A 22,478-nucleotide genomic window follows, 5' to 3' on the forward strand; every position below is an offset into this window, starting at 1 on the left:
TATACATTCATATTCATCTTAACTTCATTCCTAGTTAATGCAAGAGCTATAGGCTGGCATTCATAATACAAGCTACCTATTTTATGTGGCGATATAACCTCAACATAAAACTCTCAATAAAATCAATCAGTTTTAATCAGCGAGCTGATTTAGTAAAGACTGTGATTTCATCGCTGTTCTACGTCTTCCAACTTCATAAAGTCTGAATGATATTCCCTGGCAGGCTTGCTTAAGACTTTGCTATGCTTGTATAAATGAATGTAGATTTGGCACATTTATACACACAGTATATATTTTCATATATATGAGCACCTTCTTCTGCTTCTTTTGTCATCACAATATTGATATTGACATCACATTGACATCAATTATTTTGCGGGCTATTGTCTTACATTTATCAACCCAGGAGATCTGCACGGAGCAGGTTCATCTACATATTTTCACAGTTGTACTTGTTTCATCCTGACAGCTTCAGAGGAACATTCGCTCATAGTATTCAGCAGCAGAACTTCTCTTTTCTTCATTTATTGCAGAAAATAAGTCCATCTGTCAAGCTACGAGCTTAAATGTCATGCAGTCTCACTTCAAATCTTATAATAAGACCCAAAGTGACAGTAATGTAATTTACATAAGCTTGGCAGTTTTGTTTTCGTAGTAGGGATGGGATATCAATGAGCTGGGTGTGCCCTCTTACACAGTAAAATTAATATATAATTTACTGCTGAATACACAGTCAAAAGATTGTGTGCATCTGCGTGACATGTTGGGTGTCTCTCTTTGCAATCTCAGAAAACCTCAGCAGGAAACCTGAGATGAAAGCCTAGTTGGCCACTAAACCCATTAAAAAGCTGCTGGCCTTGATGAAGAGCTGTTAACGGACTTTTATCTTCTTTGCCTAAACATATCACCCGTCAAAGCTTCAGAAAGCTAAAGAAGCTAAAGACGTTTTTTGCTTATACATTAGGATGGAAAGGAATAAGCACCATGGGCAATAATTACATGCTCTCTCTGTGTGCGAAAAGAGAGCTTACGTCTCTCATATGCTGTCGAAAAGGGATAATAAACTGTTGAACACTAACATATGATGATAATTAGCCACATTATTCCTGGTACATCTGCTTCAGCCAGTTCCTGACAATGAAGTCATACTACTTTAAAAATACACAGGTTACTCACATCATGGTCTGAACTCTTCTCACCTAACTTCAACATTTTAGTCTTCAAAAGTTTAATGGTGAAGTAGTCTTCTCTCATATCAAGGAAGTTAAAAGCTTGAAGAAGCACTAGCTCTCAATGCAAAATGAGAATAATGTTATGGACATCATCAGTACAGAGCAAGCTGGTGTACTATTCAGAGCATCAGAATGCTGTTGTAAGGACAAATTTGACATCTGGTAATGAATCAATAGTTTCATTTACTGGAACAGGATGGTCTTGTCAGCATCCTTGCTTATTTCTAAGGGTTCAATTTAACATAATTATTGTGGGCATTGAGTGGGTTATGATCTCAAAAACACTCAAAAGCACCAATATCTTAAAACTCCTGGTGTGACATATGAAGCATTTTCCATATGTGAAGGAGCACAGTGGCCTTTACGGTGTATGTACAGTCAGCAAATGAAATGGCCTGTTGGCCCACTGTGTTAAATTTAAGACTTTACAATGGCTGAAATCCTTTTTTCAAGAATCTGAAAGTCTTAAAATGCAGTGTTTTGACATGTACGTTTTTTTCTGCATAAAAGAGAAGAAGGGAACAAGCTGTAACAACCAAGGAGTCACTATCATAATGTGTTTAGGGTAGTTTCAGGTTACCCTACTCATCTAACACAAAAGGAAGCTCACCGGATTCAAGGATGTATCTGCCTTGCCAACCAATTCGAAAGCCTATTGTTTTTTTAGTTAGTGCCTGGAAGACTGATTGAATCAGTAATTCATTGTATATCTCTCCCTGTAATCATACACTCATAAACCACTATTTTATTAATCTCTGTTGTATTTGACAGCATGGTTAGGCTAAGAGATGATTGTGCTGTATATAATACCATAATCCTTGCATGTTTTCGAATGCGTTCTGTGAATTAATGGAAACAACCCTGTCACAGAATCAGGGTTAAAGCAAAACACAAAATTCTGGGATAACAGTTAGATCCTTGACAGGGAACTCTGTAACCTGTTGGAAATGCATTACTGTGGTATTGCTTTCAGTATGGCTAGTAATTGACATTTGTTCGACTTCAAGAGAGGTTTAAATGTCTTCACAAAAACGCACAGGAATAGTCATCACAAAAAATAGTCACAAGACTATAAATGATTAATAATTGGACTATCTGAACACTGATTAATCAAACACCATTTTCTAATGCTTTCCAACATTTGTTATCATTTATATTGAGCTGTTCTCATAGCATTCTAGTTGCTTTTTTAACTTCATACGTTCTAAGTCATGCTTGAAAAGATACAGTCAGTTATTTCTGCCTGTTAACATTTGTTTCCACTATGTTCCCTCTAATTAAAATATTCTATTTTCACTTCTAGAAAACATATGGGTTATGAAATGGGTAACTAGTCTATAACCCATATTAGTAAAATGATGCCAAAGCAAAGTTTAGGTGGTAGAATCTCTGTCTAGATAAAGGGCATCAGAATGTCAATGTAAGTAAACACAATAATGATTTTAAACTCCCAGAAGTGGTTCCTAGGATTGGAGTGTAGATGGACAAAAAAGCCTATATTTACGAGCCCAGCAGAACAAAAAAAATCAAAGTTTAAAAATTACATAAAGCCATTGCTTGGGAAGGAAAATCACCATGTTCATAATATTTCAAAGCAATTCTGGAGTTTGGGACTCTGGTTGGAGTGAGTTTCTTGCTGCAAAGTTGGAATCTCTGATTATCCAGCACTGTGAAGCACAAAGGCGCTTGTGTAACCAGCTGTGTGGTGTTGTTTCATCACTCACACAGTAAAGGAGGATATCTCTGCACTCAGCCAACATCACTTCACACCAGCCTTCTGGTATTAGCTCAGATCAGTAGCCCTGTCACATATTTTGCTAAAAAACATAACATTTTAAAAATAATAAAACAACCGGAGGTACGGTAAATGCAAGACCCCCGTAAAAAGGAAATAATATCACGTATAGCCAGCAGATGGAGCTGCTGTCACTTTTTAACGTGTTTTCTGCAACTAGTATTCGTCCATTTGATTTTTCTTGACAGACAAAATCTTCAGTTCGTTCTTTTGATAATTTAACATAGCTTACCAAAGTATACAATGAAGTTTCTAAAATATAGCGGTGAAATGCTGAATAGCAGAATGGAGTAAAAGGTTGACTGTTTATCCATGATGTCAAATGTTCCACTCATGCAGTTCAGAAATGAAAGAAAGTTTCATTAAGTGATATAGGAATTTTCGCTAAAACACCAGCAGAGAGAAAAGCTGATAATTCAAATAGTGAGATTTTAAACAATGGTCATACTAGATTGGGTCATTTTTCACACAATCTTTCATATAGTCAATTTTAAAGGGGGAGAAGTTTTTTGCTCGACACAACATCTACAGATTCAGATCTTCGTCGGACGTTTGTGCATTTAAATATCTTCTGCGTGTAGAGGCTGCAAAGCCCTTAGTGTTAAAAATAAAATAAAAACAAGTTAAAAAACAACAATACATCATTATAATAAGCACAGCACAGTCCCCTATTAGTTTTAATTAAAACCACAAGTTTAAATATTATCATTGTTTAAAACGATGTGTGAAAATTGCTCTGGGATATTTTGGTGCTTGATAGAGCAGTGTATTGATTCTCTCAAATTACTCTTAACTCCGTTTACTCTCGAGGTGAAAAAGTTGTTTCTCACTGGCTGTGTTATCTTTGTGAATAAGTGATGAAAAAAGTCCCTTAAATCATATTGTTAATTATGAATAATTTGCTGTTTTCTATGAAGCGTTCAAACGAAATGTTCATTTTTTTAAAATGCTGTCTCCCTTAAGGTTTTGTAGTTCATTTACAATTCTAATTGAATTTTATGTGGTACATACTAGCTTATATTGTTTTTACCCCTATGTTTTAAAGAAAACATTGCTCTTCTCCCTGCAGCATCCTCATTTATACAAAGTGTCTGGCTTAAAACAAGATTCCTTGTTTAACACTTGCCAGAAATAAAGAAGGAAAGAAAGCAGCATGTGTCAATGTTGTATGTCAAGTCAAAGATATACTTTGACACTGACACATCGCATCTTGCATCCCAACGTAATGAACCACCATTTTTAAAGACAGTTTACTGAATAAGAAAATAAGCATGTTTTTTTCCATTGCATTACTAAACGCACAGTATCTGTTGTCACTGAAACTTGAGCAATTCCCCAAAACCACAACAGAAAGGTACTTGAATGCCTTGATCTGTTTCAGTTGAGTGAGTGATTGATAGGAAACTGGAAAAACATCAAGCTTTTTGAAAAATGGTGGCACGGCCTTCACTGTAATGCCCTGTTATCGACCAGGCAGACTGCCCATTTCTTGCCTGAGATTTGTGTCCAGTGTCTGCCATATCTCTGAACACCAGAAATCGTTACGTGAAGATGTCTTACAGTAAAAAATGGAGCTTGTTGCTTGATACTTTTTGTTCTTTAGCTTTGCTTGCAAGTCTCAGGCTCCGAGTCACTGTGTCACGTGTCACTGGAATTTCTCTTCTGAAATCTATGATGCACATAGGGAGAGGTCTAGTTAAATGTATTTTTCTATAACCCTCTTCACACCAAAGCCTCCATATTTGAATATAAACCAAGTAAAAATATTAAAGACAGTTTACAAAGTAGAGGAGGTCATATCTAGTCCATTTGCTAATTTGCAGCTAAATTATTCAAGAATGTCATCCAGAAGCCATGATATCAGCTTCAATGACATTGCTAGGTAGCTTGTTCCATACTCCCACCACCTTTTGTGGGAAAAGGCACTTCCACACAGTTCCCACTGGTTCCCACTGGTTCCCACTGGTTCATGATTTACTATTTATCCTAAAGACGTCCACTAGGCTGACTTTGACATTGCCTTTGAGGATTTTGAATAGATGTTATCAGGTCCCTCATAGTATATATACTCTGTTCAAGACTAAAATATTGATTTCTTTACCCTCTCAGTGTAGGACAATCCTACATGTCTGGTTGCTCTTCTCTTGATTGATTACAAAGCAACAATATATTTTTATTGTAAACTAGTGCATTGTAAAATGAAAACACAACACACAGTATCTTGAATTCTACCTTTTAACTGTGTATTCTAACATTTTTATCGCTTCTCCATATTGTTTACAAGATTTAATTTGTGTATTCTTAAGCACATAAGTCTTTTTCATAAATAGCGAATTCAAGTTTAGTGCTTCTCTGTACGTGCATTGGAAAAACAAAATTAAATGATTATAAGCTCATTCCAGTGAAGTGTTTTCAAATTAAAAAAACTCCAAAAATGCCTGCCTACAGTCTAATGGAAATTAGTTCCCTAAATTGCTCCATCGGTTTTCAGTACAACCTGAGAGTCTGAGTTTGTAGATCTAAGAGAGCATATTGGTGCATACTGTATGTGCATATATACAGTAGCTGCTGAGGATTTAAAGACCCTTAATGAAGATGATGAAGATTTGATTATACCATAAAGTCAGTTTGATGATTTGCAGATAACCAATGTAACGATTTTTAAACTGGTCTAACGTGCTAGAAATGCCTGGTGTGAAAAAGTAGTCATGCAGTCAACTTTTTAAAAAAGTTGAATCCTTAAATTACAGAAGAGAGAACCTGCAAACAAGGAACTGCAAAAAGAAGCAGAGCAGTAAGAAATTCTTATATCAAGATCTTTTAAGTCCTGGTGGTAAGTCCAGCACAGGTTTCAGACTAGCTATATTTGAGGTGATAAAATATATCCTTAACAGCAGAATTAAAGAGAAATTTAAAAGAGAGCTCTAAGTCCAATAGACTTTCCTGTAGTGTATGATCACACATTATTGGGGTCAGGTTACTTCAGAAACTGGATGTCCCTGTATTGCATTGCTAAACCAAATACAGAATCTGAGAAAAAATCATATTTATGAAGAAGAACTTATCTCATCGTAATCTGATGTGTTTCCTAAACAGTTTATTAACATTTCCTAGTTTTCAGACTGTGAAATCAGAACCTTTCCTGGAACCAGTGCTCACATATTTGGACACACACCACAAACGGAGGACTGAGAGACGTCGTGGAAGTGGGGAGGAAGTCTGGAAATAACCTGAATGTTGATGCAGGAGGCCATGCAAACATCAATTAGAAGGTACCTCAGTTCGGAATCGCACATTTGATTTATTTTTATCTTCTTGTTTTTCTTACTGTTTAGTATGTACTTTGCTTTTCTATATATAACCTTTGGGAACATTCTAATGTCGTGTCTTAAAGAAATGGGAAGGCTTGACATGCTTTTAATGTTGACGGTGAGTTTAACATTTTGAAAAACAAATCTGCAAGGGTTTTCTGAAGCAGATGCACATTGGAAGTGAGGCACATCCGCTTGTAGCAGAGCGTTTTGAAACCTTTGTCAGTAATCATATGAGAGATTCTTTTTTTAGCTTTAGCCATAGAAAATGGAACAAATCCCGGTAACAAATATGACAATTTGCTATATGCTGGTGTGGCTGCCGCAAAGGCCCCATGGCATTCACTGCATGCTACAAAAATTAAGATAGACAGGAATCAGGTGGGAAAAGCATACAAAATACTCAAATATGGAATGTTACAGATCACCTGAGATCAAGTCATTTGCATTCATAAACACAATGTTTTATGCAAACTATTAATAAATTAATCTCGGCAAAGACACTTTCACCTTGTTACAACCATTCCTTTTGTTTCACTGTTACGCTATGTTTTCACATATTCATGGAACAGCAGGTGTTCAATGACAGAAAAAAAAACATTTTCAACAGTAGGTTTTTTTAAGTGGTTATTTTTCAGTGCTGTAGTCATGTAAAAGCTAAAACACGTTTCCTGGTGGTTCTTGAAGTGATGCTGTTTTATGGTCTCTGGAATAAAGCCTGGTGTTATTTAATGGCACTTTTGAAGTACAGAAGCTTCAATTCCTAAACCTGCAGCTGTTAATACTTTCTGAAGATGAAAATTGCTTATGTTCAAGCTGAAGTCTGTCTGTAAATGTATACAAGTGCAGAGTATTAGAAAGAAGGTATAGAGTGAATGTGAAGAAGCTGCCTACCATGAGTAAAGGTTAAACAGGAAAAATTTCGATTCATTGCATAATTTTTCACAGGTACTCACAAATTGTGATAACCATTCTAAATAAAATTTCTGTAGTTTAGGAAAAATCACAGGCGAACATCTACCAGTACAATTTTTAAACTATATTACCATTGATGCAGATGCACATTTGAAGCAAAAAAAATTCTCTTTTTCTTAGATATGTTAAATAAGTCTGTGAGCCATATGTGATTGCATTAGATTCATTGAATCATTTAAATACATATCTTTTAGTTTGCTGAAGCCCATGCAGTGGTGTTTCTAAATCAAGCAAGATATAACACAGTCCAGTGGCAACAATATATAATTTAATATAAAGGTCATGGTCTTCTTTGGATCTACTCATGCTTTCATTATAATGTTCATTATGCTTTCTGAAAAGTGGCAATGCCCACAAAAAATTGCCTTTTTAAAACTACATCTCAGAGCTGATTAATTTTTGCTTTATGCCAGTAGGGAATAGATTTACATCAACAACCCCATGTCCACAATACTGAAATGAAAGCGAAGGCAATAAATCAGTCACAAGAAAAGCAAACCACAAAATAGATTTGTATATTAGTGCAACAGTTTGAAAAGAACTTTAATGAAAACAAACAGCTTGTCTGAGAACGCCCCGAAGCATCCAGAAATCAAAAGTAATCAGCTAGAATCATGCTCGGAGAAGCATTTTAATAGATCAGTGATTTTGTAAATACCATTTGCTTCCTTTGGGATTTTTAAAGTTGCCACTTTATTCTTCCTTCAGCAAACCATTACCAGACCTTACAAACTTTCTACCATTTTACCAAGTACTACATCTTCAACATGATCTCCATCCCTGTGCCTTTGTAGTCCTGACTCTTCATCAGTCTGTGGGTAGTGTAATAACAGCAACACCACTCTGTCATAAAACTTTGGCTCTGCAAGATGCTGGAGCACAGTGTGGTTGTGACAAGTTAGATCATGGAAAAAGCTGATTCTTACAAAGCAGAGCTACGAGTCCTGCTGTCAAATGGAAGCCCAGCAGAAGGACTGTGGCGAAGACCACACTGGAAACAGTGGCCAGACAGACCATCTGACTGCTTGGTTAGACACCACTTACAGTAATGCAGAAGTACAAATGAGTCTTCGGATGAATAAGAACACAGGTTTTGTGCCGGCTCTCACGTTTTAATCTCCTTCTGCTTGAAATAAAAGCACTCATTTCCTTCAGTTAAAAAAAAAAGTCAGCTCAACATGTACGTGTTCTTGAAAATTGAAGTGAAATGGCCTTCAGCGCAGTCAGAAATTTGTAATGATAAAAAAAGGTGATGCAAAAATTTGCATATAATGTACATTGGTTTTTTATGATAGATTTCATGGGCTGTTTATACTGTCTTGACTAATTTAGTCATTTTGACGTGGTCAGAGACGTGCTCAAAACAAGAGTTAAATGTAGGGATTTTGAAGCAAGCAGTTTATTCTTCTCTCAAGCCGTGTCAGATTGCATTATCTCCAAACTCATGCTGCCGAAGGTCCCTTTTGCCTGCCCAGTCCTTCAGCAGTAGGTACTTCAGGATGACAGAACTGGCAAAAACTGATGATCGCACAAGCTGTCATTCTTTTGACAGTTAGCAAATACGTATGTTTTACAAATTGGAGGAGGTTAGCTGAAAATGGAAATTTAGTGGAATACTCTTGGGAAGGACTTCGACCAGTGTAGCTTGTGTGGTTCTTCGATCTGCAAACGTCTCTCTGTCCCCTGAAGGTGTACTGTACACAGGCCAGGAAAAAGATCCAGTGAGCGCAGAAGACTGGTCATGTGACGCTTCAGAGTCTGCCGGTTATGTCACTGTAACAGGCTCACCTCAGTGACAGAAAATGACAGAAGTTTTCTTCATAAATACCAAGTAAACAAAACATAGGTTTTCTTGCTGGACCTATGCACTCTCTTAAAATTCTAAAATGGCAAAAACCAAATAGTGTTAATTTATAATATTAAATGTGAAACTTATTGTTTACACAACGAAAAGTCTGAGTGTGCAACTTATGTCACAATCTAATGGGTAAAAGCAGAGAACAATTTTACCTACAGTTTTGTATTATGACTGACAAGGGGGAGAGAACATACAGTACAACAATTAGTGGAATTTCCATCTGTTAATTTTTAGTTTTGAATTCTATCGTATCATACTATTAAAATGTTAAACTAAATTGCATATTTAAATATATACAGTATGTCATTAGTTTTAAGCTTCTAAATATTAGCATGAAATAATTGTCTCTCATGCCTAGTTATCAAGCATTTCAATTTGCAGCTTTCAGTTCATTTTTATATATTGTTAAAAATGAGCAAAAACATATCTTGGGGGTTTACGCTATATTAAGGAATAATTGTATGCAATATTTGAAAATTGTTATAATATTATTAAATGGCTTCAGAGAAAACATATATTAAAAAATTATCTTAAAGTCTGTTTTCTCAGGCAGAAAAGAAAACTGTACATGAAAAACAAAGTTTTATTCACCCTTTTCCAAGCCTTTTGATCGCAGATAAAGACAATTCTATGGTTCTGTTCTATTTTTCATATTTTTTATGTTTAGAAATAACCTGAATTGAATATAGTAAGATTCATCATATTAAAACAGACCCCTGGATCATCAGAATATAATATATAATATATATAATATTATATAATATATATATATAATATAATATATAATAAGTAATTGCTGTTTCTGTGTGTCCAGTTTGGTTCTTGTGTATTTGTGTCATAAATTGTGCATATTGTTTTAATCACACAATTTTGAGTCCCTTGTTTATTGTTCTAAAACATTAAATTGTGTTTTTGATCCACTATGTATTAAATGAAATGACATAATCTCCTAATATCAGGCCATGAAGTGTTTAGAGGCCATTAAAGAGAAAGCTAGATTTTTTTAATGCTATTTTGGAAATTTTACTTTTTTTTTGTTTTAGCACTTGTTTTGCTGAACCACAAAGTCACTACTAATGGTGATGTGCCCATATTCTTTTTCACCTCTAACACACAAGAAATATAAAACGAAGGAATCTCGACAAACAGGCTGACACAAAGTTAAATTAACCTTCTCTGTCTATAGGAATGTAGCACTGTATCACATTCCACTGACAAGAGACATGTGACTGAGAGGTTCAGCACACTGCCATGTCTAAATGCTCACTTAAACCCACTCTACTGAGTCACTGGGAACCTTTCTGGAATGTACAGAGGCATTTATGGGTCACTGATTTGTGGATGCCCAGCCTTTCTATTAAGACTTTCTATTAAGAGAGAGGTTTCAGGCAGCAGCTCAAAGAACCCTTACCCAGCAGCTCAAAGTACTTTGTGTACTGTACCTTGTACTTTGTCTGTTTATGGTATTGTGTGGGATCAATCACCGGCTCATCTAATATCCATGTGATATATTGTGCAGTTTGCAAAACACGCACTGTACCTACTGCTTGCTGTATTTTGCTGCAGCGGTACTCTATTAACCTTAGGTGAAGGTCCAAGCCATCAGCTAGTTGTGCTTTATTACAGGAACAAGGTTTGCTTCCTTTGTGAATAGATGGGATTGAGCTACTCTGATTACTGCCCTTGTGTCTAGATGAGACTCCACAGCTCTGATTTCAGACCAAGGTTTGTTGTGTTAACTAATAACAGTATATTGTTTACATTCTTAACAACATGTAAACGGGGGGGAACATTCCTCACTAAAGTAACTGCTTTGTTTTTCTCCTACATCCTTCTCTCTAAAGCCTGTTTTTCATCCATTTCATATTGTAGTACTCCAGTATCTTGTAAGCAGAATCTTTTTACCCAGGATTCAGCTTCATTTTACTTTTATTAAAAAAATGCATGTTTGTACACAAGAGACTTTGACAGCTTAACTGATTTACATGACTGTGCAAGAGGTAGGCCACTGATAGCTTCTGGATGGGATGACAGGTGACCCTTGGAGACATTCACAGAACTCCCATAAGATCCCAAAAATACATTGTCTGCTCTGCCTGCTAAGTGATTTTTTCACAGCCATTTACCTAGTCTAAATACTCAAATGCGCTTGATTTAGCTATTTTTCATTAATGTGCTGTAGAACGTTGCTTGGTGTGTTAGAGGGTTCAAAGCTGGTTCAGGGTCACAGATACAATTTAATCCCCCCCCCCCCGTTGTTGGAGAATTTGCTTCATTACAGGAGGTCACTGTCTCTTCTGTAATCGGACCCTAGTCTGGGGAAAGTAGCCCTATTCCAGAATTAAAAACTATAGTACAAGTTAATTCAAACTGTTTAAGTGTGGTCCTCATATCCTGACAAAAGTTCAGCTATGAGGTAAGAATGGAAACCTTAAAATTAATGAAAATGTCTCTTGTGATCCAAACAACTTTGTCTTGAGGACGAAAATGCAAGTTATAAGGAGATGGCAAAGAACTGAAATGAATTGCATACATTTTTCTGAAGGTCTGCAGATTTTGCTGTCTGTTGGTTCATTGAGCTTCATTATGAGGAGAAGCTGCATTTGTGGAGGAATACAAGTGGACTGTAAATACTGTATGCCTCATTCATGTAAGGAAAGAAATCTTGTCTGGTTTCTAAAAGAGATGTTTTCTGTCAAGCTCAAACTTGCAATGTCTTGTTCTCCTGATGTCCTATGCTGGCTTTTGCAGTGAAATAAAACCTGATACACTGACTTTCTGACTGGAAAAGTGAAGAAACATATCACAAATAACATGCTGCCACAAATCGTTTTCTACTATGTATACAATGAGATGCTTCATTTGTTTCTCCGTGCAGTTGAATGGAAGCATGGGGTTTTCTCAGTCTTCTCAAAAGGAGCTGTCAATTCAGCCTATTCTGTAATCAATTTCAGAGCCACGGGCTCCTATACAGAAGTATAATAGAGATAAGCAGCAGAATTAAAACCTATGAGTGACTGACTATTTGAGATGAGCAGTGAGCTGTTGTGCTAAAATGGAAACCTTTTACAGTAGCATACCTCTGCTGCAGTATTTCTGACATTTGACAAGACTCTGTCCTGAACTACGCTTACAATAATGTAGGTGCAGAGTAGAGGCCTTTAAAAATTGTTGATGGAATAGGCACAGGGGCTTTGCTTTTCAACCAAAATATCACAAACCTTTTTAGATTCAGGATAGGACCCACTTTATTTATTATCTGAAGCATAGCACCTCCTACAACATGGTATCCCTAGTCTCCATGCCTTGATTTTGAACGCTCTAGTCCAGAGGGAAGAGCACCACCTAGTGGTCCAGGCAGACCACTTACAGCAGCAACCTGGTATTCCTAGAGGCTCCCAAACCAGTGCTGTACTCACTGGTGCTTCTGTGATCATGCATCCTTACAGGGTGGTAATGCTAGTGTCACAAGGATCGGAAAAATACTGACCAAAATTCTGCACGACATTTTATATTTACAGCACTGAAAAAGGGAAAACATGCACATATTCTAGAATCAACATTTGCTTTGATAACTTAATATAATTTGTAATCCATGCCTGCATCTTCTATTATAGTTTATAGCAGTTTCTATAAAATACTTTATATATCGTGAATTGTTCTTGTATTTTTATATTTTGCTTTCAGCCTGTACCCAGGTATTTTACTGGCTCCACAATGGCATGATGATGTTGCCTAGGGAAATCGCCAGTTATTCCATTGCCATCTCAGCGGCACATGTATGTTTAAGCACATTTAGTTATTGTCTCTGAAACAGCTGTCTTCTGAATTTACTACTTACACAATTGCCTACTGTTTTTTTTTAGCACAGCCCACAAAGGCAAAACTTGACAGTTTACTCACTCGGGGGACAACGGGCTAAAACAATGCGATTTCCCTTATCACAACTACCCCTGTTGTACAGAAAAATACATTCTGTTCACACCTAAAAGTTTAATATCATTCAATTCTGAAGTAGTACACCAGTATATGTAGCAAAATCTAAATTAAATTACATTTAACAGCTATTAAATGACATTGAACTGTGTATATATGAAGGAAACCAGACTACCAGAACCATAGAAAGTAAAGGAAACCTGAATTTTGTCAGCAGAAAGCATACTGCTGCTGTTGCATATAAGCCTTGTTATTGAAATCTGAAATAATTTACTAATCTAAACATTAAAATGGAAGAATTTTATTCAAGTGGCAACATCAGTGAGAAGCACTGTGAACTGAAATTTCAAGTTGATTGATCAATCCCATGATTGCCAGTGACTGATTTTTGAGCCTGTATGGAAGTATCTTAATAGCATAAAGTGACAGCTTGTTCACTTTTTTATGATATTATAACTGTACAACAAAGAAATCAGTGTTTCAGCTTGTTGTAAGTTAAGATTTCCGTGTTGAAAACCAATATAGAAGGATCTTAGAAGGATTTGAATGCGTTGTTTCTCGTTATGAAATCACAACTTCTCAATGATAGCATAATTTGTTCTATTAGGGTGAATCAGATGTAAAGCTCATTTTGTATTTGAACTGCATTTGTAGCAGGAACCGCAAAACCTCAGTAAAAACTCCCATTGACAGCGATATTGAACTGTCCTTGGTAAAAGGTGATCTCTGTCTGATTTTTGACAGAATGAAAATAATTATGGTCTTTGCTGATAAGACTAGATTTATTTGTGCTGTGTATGAAATTCAAAATAAAAAATCCATCATAATCTGTGCATAGCATATGAAGCAATGTTGATGATCTTATAAATGCTGCTGTAGTTGTAAAAGTTTTTCTTATATCATTATGTGAATTTCTCTGAAGATGTCGATTTGGAATTTTCTGAAAGTCATTGTGATACACAAGCCAAACTCGCACTGTGGTCTTGGAGAGAACAGATGGTTTGTGTGTCTTTTTCTAAATACCAGCAATAAGCAAATCTAGGAAGCAGCCCTTTAGGAATACTTGTATTCCTTGTTTTTTTTTCCACTTCGTTCTGCCTTCTGCCAGATAAATCTGTAGCCCCTCTTTATCTAAACCGAAAGCCCTTGTGGCAATAAATGATAAATACCTTAAAAACATCAACAGTTTCATGTGATTTAAGAATAATCTTCCCTGTGTGACTTTTGGTGTTCTAAAGCTCAGTATTTGGATGTTTTATAAAAGTCTCCGAAGCATTTCAGATTGCATTGCTGTGCATATTATTTCTGATCTCTTGTACCAGCTCTTACAAGCAATTGTCTCTATACAATCAGATATCAGGTCTCCTCGCTCCCATAATCATTGTTTTCTGTTGTGCATAAGTTCTCCATCATGGGTTGTCAGTGCAATTATCATTATGACACATGATTCCATATAGCCATTTATTCTGTATTTCTCAATTCTGAATTTTGCAATCGAATCTCAAAAAGAGACATTTGATACATTAATATTTGAAGTCTCTTGGAGAGGTGGCTTTCTGACGTTTTTTCCAATTTGCGCTTTAAAAATATGTTTAAGTGTGAGCACCTAAAATGACTGAAAGGTGGCAAATAATTGTATTCAATGTACTACGGATTGCTGCATTTGGGACTAATATCTTTCGTCTGTCAGATTTGACAGATGTATGATCCCTTCACATCTAATGATCTTTGTAGTAAAAATAAAATAGTAGCAGGTGTTGCTAAAGAGGAATGCTGGGATGTTAATTATAATACAGGATCATGGAATAATTCCAGCTTGTGAAAATCCTGACCCAGCACAATACTTGTTAAGCGCTAAGTCCCTCGTGCTTTTTGCCTGTAGTAGCCATGCACACACACTCACTTGCCTAATTGTCAAGTTAGCCTTGTTGCTCACCCACCACTCTCGGCAGGACAGGTTTGATGTGCTCAACATGATGGATAGCAACCTTTAAATGTCAAATGGGAGAACAAGATTAAAAACAATGCATCTTATGCAGCTCTTCAGAGGGTTTGCTAAAATCTTTTTGCTTGTGTAATATACATTTTTAATAAGACAAACTGTGCTGTCAGAGCAACAAGCATGCAAGGGAGAAAACAAAAAACTGAATAATGTGTGCGCTCGAAACCCACTAGCACTTTGACTGACGGCCACTTGCTGTTAGAAGCCTACGTTGCTGTTTGGAGACTTCTCAAATTAAATGAGAAAAGGATGGTTGTAATAATTCTCAACAACAAATTTGCATTCAGTTTGATTTCTTATTCTTTTAATTATATTGTTTTAGAACATGTTTTGCTAGATTCACACAGACCAGCACTTTTCAGTGGAAGGTTATGATTAAATAAATAAAATAAAAATACATCTTGTAGAACAAGAAACTAGGATTTTGTAATTCTGAAATGATACGTCTGCTGTATTTTACATGGTAAGGTTTATACAGTCCAAATATCTCATTAAGACAATTGCTGAGTGCAAGGTGTTATTGGATTGAGACAGTCTGACTGTTTCACTTGTCTGTGATTTTTGTAAAAATGATCTGTCTGAAGCGCCTTTGCACAAATCTGAAAGATGCTGCTTTACATGAATAGTTTTTGATTCACTTTTCATTCTTCCATTTTAGTTGTTTTCCTGGTGCATGAAACTAAATGTGGTTTCTTGGTAGCCTGCATTAATATTCACCATTTGTATTGCTGTGGATGTAGCATCTTTTGAACCTGCTAATTTCAATCCCTTAGGCCATCTGTTGTACTTTTCATCACAAAATATCTCTCCTTAGTGTATTAATGGTAATTGTACTTGGTATTGTGCTTAATGACTATGATTTATGAGGCTGGTCAGAATTAACAAGGCTTGCACTTATTAAATATATCGGTTACTCAGCATTAAATAAAAAGGAGGCAGAAGCAAACTCAAGTCTTTATAATTCAGGCAAGGTCACTAAGTTTCCTGCTACCCTGTCAGCTGTAAAATAATGAAAGAATATCAGGTCACCCAAGTAGAAACAATTAAAATGTCTTCTTTTTATTTCAATCATTGTTCTAACTTTTAATTTCAGACACTCTGTTACTGAACTGTGCTTCACTGCAGGGAAAGTCTTTGTGAATGCATGTAGATTCTGTTCTTGGGCTGGACGGCCTTATTCCAGCAAGATGACTCAGCCACACTCGATCTGCCAGATCAGCCAAGCTGTGGACCAGCTGATCTGACAGAGGAGAGGATGTGTAAATCCTCGTGTGAAAACCAGCGCAGGGAATTTGTCAGGTTGCCCATGATACGATAACCTAGTGCACCCTGCGTTTTCAAAAACAGGATCCTTTTTTAACTGAAAATCTGCTATTTGTCATTTTTATTGTGGTTTTTGTCATGTCATGATTTGCACTGCTTAAATCCAAACCCTGGGCTCCAGGTTGGTGTAAGATGAATATTTAGATTTAAATTAATCAGTTCCATGTTGGTAATGAAGTGTTGCTTTTGCCCAAATGCGAAGGCGCCCATTTTTCAGTGTAAATTAATAAAAAATACATAGTTCTATGACACTGAGATGCAGATAACCCTGCTCGGATGCAAGGCTTTATTCCATCCTCCATACAGCTTTTCTGTGCTTTGTCAGTAACACCATCTATGCTCCTGAAGTAGCCTCCTGAATCAGTTGGTCAAGATTTGCCCTGGTGTTCCTTTCTCTGACCTGGACTGGTACTCAACCATTCACTGCTTTCACAAGAAGCAGATTTTTTGACTGGCAAACAAATGGCATTTCCATTTTCAATGTGATCCTCACATGAGCCACAGAGGTACATTCCTGATGTGACTGCAAATTGGGCTCGTTTATCCCTCTTTTTTAGCACAAAAGCTTTAGGGGCTGGTCTAAATTAATTCTGAACTATGTCAGTACATATCCATCACCCACCAGGGGAGCCCATCGAAACATCAACACGAGTATTGAGACTCTGTTAGCAAAGCTGCTGTTTCTGTAGTCTCCTGCTTTCTCCCCTTCATCCACATGAGCTTTAGAATAGCATCACGTTTGATGCACCAGCATTTTCTTGACGACAGCGTACTCTGACATTTTACCTGTTCAACTCATGCAAAAAAAAATATTAACCCACTACTCATGTGAAACTTTTAGTAACTTTGTTTGTAAAATCATGAACATTTTGCTTTTTATACCATGTTTGAGTTCGATTAATATCATTAAGTGGGTTTTGAAGTGAGTTACTTCCAACCCCATCAATAATTTTTTAATGTATGTATTATGTCTTATCCTTATTTTTCATTCATTTACATTTTATTTACGACTGTAAATCGGTACATTTACATTGGTATCGGTAGGTCTAATTCACCTGGAGTAGAAAACAGCTGAGGCATGAGGAAGGAGGTTGTATCGAGCAGGGGATCAGGAAATATGTTATAACTGAAGGATTACAAAAGGTTAAAAACAGGCTTTTAATGAGACCTTGTAATGATGAGAGGAATGTAATCCTGGCAAATCCTTGTTTTACAAGATTAGGTTTGCTGGTTGAGGGTTTAAAAATAAATATATAAAAATCCAATATTTAGAAATAATTATAAAATCTATAAAGGGTGTGAAAGTCCTCTCCTATTCTACTGTTATTGGGAACAATGTGAAGATTTGTGACAAAGTGGACACGTCAAGAAAAAAATCAGTCTCCTTGATGCTCAATAAAAACACAGTTTTATGTACTGATTTGTATAGGATTTTGCATACTCGTGTAATGACTGAATAATAGTCGGTACCTTACTGTTTCTTCTGCTGTGGATGATCCCTGAAGATTAGAAACCGAAGAAGCTAGCTGAGATTGTTTGACCTTCATGTCAAGCCACCATCATCGTCAAATCCAGATAATGCAGAAAGAACAAACAAATCTAATTAGTCCTATTGTGAAGGCTGTGTTGCAATTATTTCCTGCCAGTGTCTGTTTGACATTAGATGACCTTCATTTACCCTTAATGAAAATTAGCTGTAATTCTCAGTGAGATGGTTCAGCTTGTTTAATGATCACTGTCTCTCCACGAAGGTAATAAAGTCAGATAAATGTGCAGTGCCTGTGACCTCATTCACCATCTTTATCATATTCTGTGTAATATTGCTACTAATTACTCCAATCCGAACCAGTTTGGAATATTAAATTCTACTTTAAATATGCAGACCATTTTTGTTTGTTGTGTGGTACACCTGGTCTCACAGGATCTTTGAATAAAACTCACCAGAATCATGTTCGCTGGCTTTGTGGTCAGTTAGATCTTTCTGCTCCTTTCTCCCAGTGGTGCAGCACACAACAGGGACAGCTAGCAAGCAGATGTTGACGGCCAGCCTGGAATGTTATGCTGGTTTTAAGTAACCATTACTTGATCAATTATCTTTCTCCAATTAGTCAGGTGACTACAAATGGCAGGTCATTCGACATTGCACTCTGGATAATGTTGATAAGTTAAGAAACACCATCTTGTCTGCACATACTGCCCCTTTACAGTTCTTTCATTTGGTCCACAAAAAAGCTATGTGAATTTTTTCAGGCTTTTTTTCCCCCACTGCATCTTGAAAAAGTATTACAAATCAATATGGTTTATGTCTAATACAATACATAAATTTTCTCAAATGAATCTAAAAATGACTGAATTCCTGAAAGGGAATGCAAATACCTGAGGACAGTTTTATTGGATTTATTTTTATAGATTAATCTGTGGTAATTACTTCATCCTCTTCTATAAGGATATACTGCATGGCTGCAACAATCTGCCTCCACCTTTGTCTCTCTTTGGCTAGGCGTTCTGCCTCACATGCGGAGGCCTAACCATTGGGCTGTTCACATGTGAGAGAGTGAAACACAGAGACGTTCTCCTCCAGCACACCTGCGGAGCCTAGTAATTTGACACACACAAGCTCAGCAGTGCCTGACGGGAGAGTCAGAGGTGCATTAGAGGAGCAGCACGTCTCTGACTGATGTCACTGCAAGGCTGCAGGGAGGCAAGTCACAGGAGTTGCTATCTGTGAAATAGCTTTACTTTATCTCAGCCTTACCTTTACAGTTGACTTAGTACTACAATTTATGTGCTGTTATATCTGCCCTTTAAAATGTTTGTATTATTGTTTCTATTCTTTCTTTTTGAATGTAGTAGTTTGCGTCATTCTTTTGGAAATCAAAACAATAGGATGGCTTTTGGCATATAATAAAAGATGGAAATCTTATCTGTGGAATTCACTGCCAAAATATATCCCCTCTGAACAGCAGTTGTAATATTAATTTGGTTGAAAGACATGGCGAAAGTTCATCATAGTTGGACAGTTGATGCAGTTTCTTTTTAACTATAATTATATCTTAGCCGGACAACAGACCCCTGGATTGGCAAGCCATTTTTGCTGGCTTGTACAAAGCCATGGCTCAAAAACAGTGCCTTTAATGAAGGAACATGATTAATAGGGACTATAGTTGGTGCATATGGGAAATGAAAAATTGAGAATATGTCAAAACGTATAGTAATTTTACTAATAGTAATACATTTTAAAAAGAGATGCTTTTAATCAAATCGGATATCTAATGCTTTCTTGTGAAAACCATCTCACATTTATCAAAATAAAATGAAATCTAACATCTCTCAGAACACTCTTCAAGAGAATTATGCTGCAGCTGAAGTGGTTTTTACTGGGGCAAAATTGAAATACATAAAACATATTTATGAGCTTTTACTGTGACTGCAATTGTAATTATACCTCTTTTGCACTTTGAGGTTTTATTTCAAAGACTTACTTGGTCAGGTTGATAATAATTGTAATGTTAAAATAACTCGTTTTATTATTTAAAAATTTCATAGGACTTCTATACCTTATAGTAATAACTAGACATATGAACTTGAATACTGTCATGAGAATGAGCAGTAACAGTATGGTTTCTTTAATCATTATTTTCATATTTATCATTATATATATTTATTAACAATACTTTAATATTTTGCAAAAAAAATAAAAATGCCATCTACAGATTTTACAGCTTCCACCAGCTATGAAATATGTTGAGTGTTAAAGCTTGTACTTTTTCATTAATGATGTATGTTTTTTGTGCTATATTTGTGCACAAAAGTAGTTCTGTGGGTATCTTTTAAAAAATGAGTCCCTTTCCATTTTCCACTTCTGTGGTTGTTTGGCATCTCAAAGACACGGAAATCATTACAAGCCCCTCAGAAAAAAATGTGATCAGCTGTTTGAAGCCTCCTTTAAGCTTCAGAATGAGAACAAAAAAAGCAATAGACGTTTCTCATAAAGAAAGCACTGTTTTATAAGGTGAAAGCGTGTCTGTGACACTTAATGTAATATCAAAGTTCTTCTATGAATAATGCCAACAGCCATTCAGAAATTATTGAAAGATGACATCTGAGCTGAAGAAAGGTTACTGTTTGGAAGTTGTTCATTGTACTTGGTTCACAACCAACTTTATTTCACTATCATAAATTGTGCTGCTGCATAGTGCTTAAACAGTTTTGATAAATTTCATGAGAAATGTGAGTCCTAAGATTTCATTGGAGTGTGTGTTATTTATTAGTGCCACATTGCTGTGCAAGCAGGGTTTCACTTAAAAATGATCATATATTACTATAGTCCCCTTCAGACTTCATGTTAAAAACTGTAAATAATGTCCTTATACAAGATGCATTGAACACAGGCACTGAGATGCACTTATTTTAGTACATATCCATGGAATCTAAATAAAAAATAAAGAACAGAAAGTGAAAAATGTTCAGCATCAACATGGAGATGTTTTCAGAAAACAGATAAGGATAAGATTAATTGACAAATAGGTACTAATTGCTGATTAGGATGATTCCTGAAGCAGGTAGCCAAAATGTTCATTGTCGTAGGATTGATAATACAAATATTCTGGGATCAGATTAGGAATATAAATGTTGGAATAATTTATAATTAATGCCTTTGCAGATGAAAACAAAGTACATATACTAGTGTACTATATCTTAATTAATTCACTGAAATGTTATCTACTCAGGTTTGCTTCTGGATGTTGTGTTTGGTGCCTGTGTTCCTGACTCAGGTTTGCTCCTCTCGGCTGCGTTTGGTGCCTGTGTTCCTGACTCAGGTTTGCTCCTCTCGGCTGCGTTTGGTGCCTGTGTTCCTGAGTCAGGAGCTGCTTCAGAGGAACTGAATGTTGGCTTGTCAAAAGCAGGTTTGTGAGGATGACGGGAAATCTGTATCTGCAGTATCTGAGTGGCCCAAGGAGCTGGAACTTTGCCCCTTTGGCATGACCGCTAAAAGACAGAAAAGTAAAATATAATTAAAAGACCTTCAGGTTTGAATGACCATTTCAAAGGCAGTTGCAGAGTTTTTTTGAGCCAATACAGTCATGGAAGCAATTGTGACCTGTCTCACTCCATATTTCCCACTACCTGCATACACTTAGTTAAACTGGATTTCCATTGAATTGTCACGGAAAGAATAAACAGGCTGTCACACTTTATTTGGCTGGTCTGTTTACGCTTCACCAATACTAAACTTATTCCAGGACTATTTAACGGCCAGTTATTGCTGTATAATGACAGCCTGCTGCATAAAAGGGGCTTTCAGTAAAGTTGGCACCACCATGTAGCTCGTCTGTAAAGTTTTTGAACTGTTCAAACCAAAGCAGTCTCATTAGTAAGATATACTGGGTTTTTTCTGGGTCACTGACTTGTTTGTTCATCTTAAATCATGTTATTTCTTGTCAGGGTTGTCTGTTTTTGGAATGTGTTGACAGTGACAGTTGACTCAAAGGACACAGGGAAGTCATTTGCTAAGTTTTCGAAGACTGTTGACAGGTGTGATTTTAAAATGAGCTGAGAAGGGAGAGGCATATCATTCCAGTTTATTGTTTGTTGTTTAAGAAATGAACAGCACATGAAGAAATATCCCATGTGAGCTGCCTGCTGGTGAGTAGCACACAAAGCTGTTGTTCAAGATCAATTTCACTTTCATTCCTACTATACGTATGATATAAAGCGCTTGTTAGAAAGAGATGAATGAAATACATGTCATAATTGATAGCTTAAATTAGTACATTTTAATAACTTTTTTAATAAGAATTATTGAGATAGAATGCAGGCATGCTGAAAGAAGGACTTATGTGACTGTTTTGCAAAATCTTACCTTGTGTAGTGTGTTGAGTATAATCTAAAGACATATTGTTTCTATTTTTAAAAAGAAAACTTTTTCATAGTGTTTTCATTTCAGATTATTGTACAAAACTATTTTCCCACTTGAAATAATTCATGTTCATGGTTAATTCTTACGATTCCCCTTCTTACAATTGTATATCTGCTTTTAATGCGA

Source organism: Lepisosteus platostomus, chromosome 18 (genome assembly GCF_059453375.1).
Source record: "Lepisosteus platostomus isolate fLepPlt1 chromosome 18, fLepPlt1.hap1, whole genome shotgun sequence".
In the NCBI taxonomy this organism is placed as follows: domain Eukaryota; kingdom Metazoa; phylum Chordata; class Actinopteri; order Semionotiformes; family Lepisosteidae; genus Lepisosteus; species Lepisosteus platostomus.